Consider the following 916-nt stretch of genomic DNA (forward strand, 5'->3'; position numbering starts at 1 on the left):
TCTGTTTTTTCCTAAAAACAGGAAGTGAGTTAAAACTGTGGCTTAAAGAAACACCCACTGCGTGGGCATAGCAGGCAAGAATACCACTGAACCACCAATGCAGACGACAAACAGAAAGAGGTCCTGCTGCATCACTCCCTAACCTCCTCTCTGTCTGTGGCCACAAGCCATCTCTTGGAATTACGGTATTGGAAATATTGCCTGCAGGTTTGGAGGTAAAATGCATTAAGACTTGAAAGATAACTACGTAGTAAACTCCTGGCTTTGATGCATGGCTCTATTTGCACAGTAACATGCTTTCGGCTTTCCCGAGCCGCTGGACTCAGCTCGGCTCTCTAAGGCAGTCTGCAGGCCGGTGCGCCTCGAGCCAATCGAAAACGTGTGCTCTAGGGAAGTCACTGCCTTAACTGGCTTCGGCCAAGACCGAGCGCCCTTAGAACCAGCCAGAAGACGCTGGAACTTTCTCCGCGTTTCTTTTCAGCACCTCTGAGTCAGAAGCCGGTAGGGCCAGCGAAGCCGCACCGCTCCCCGCCTCCCACAGCCGGACCCGCCCGAACCTTCTCCCTCGAACCTTCCCCCCGAGTCAGCGCCGCGCCACCCGGCTGGGTCAGCCAGCGCGGGAAGGATCGCGGCGGCGGAGGCGGGTCCCCCGCAACCGAATAAAAAGCCCGTGGGCGCGGAGCCGAGCAGACCGGAACCGGGCTGGCTGGAGAGAAGCGAGAGGGCAGCAGCGCTGAGCGCCCTTCGACGGCTGAGCAGCAGCGCCTCCTGCAGCTCCTGCATCTGACTCGGTATCCGACCGGTCCGCAGGAGTGCGAGAAGCCACAGCCATGTCCGCCCCAGGGGAAGTGGCCAATGGGCATCGACTGGGCACCACGTACTCGTGCGTGGGCGTGTTCCAGCAGGGTCGGGTGGA

General features: G+C 59.2%; 1 pseudogene across 1 annotated transcript in view; it reads left to right on the forward strand.

The window, feature by feature from the left end:
• Nucleotides 1-810: 810 nt before the first annotated feature.
• The window catches only part of LOC103582638, a 2233-nt pseudogene continuing 2127 nt past the window's right edge, over nt 811-916 (forward strand). Inside the window, exon 1 of the transcript XR_549773.1 lies at nt 811-911. The product of XR_549773.1 is annotated as a heat shock 70 kDa protein 6-like (transcript). The remainder of the gene's footprint in view (nt 912-916) is intronic.

This window comes from Galeopterus variegatus, unplaced genomic scaffold, assembly GCF_000696425.1.
Source record: "Galeopterus variegatus unplaced genomic scaffold, G_variegatus-3.0.2 Scaffold17153, whole genome shotgun sequence".
Taxonomy (NCBI): domain Eukaryota; kingdom Metazoa; phylum Chordata; class Mammalia; order Dermoptera; family Cynocephalidae; genus Galeopterus; species Galeopterus variegatus.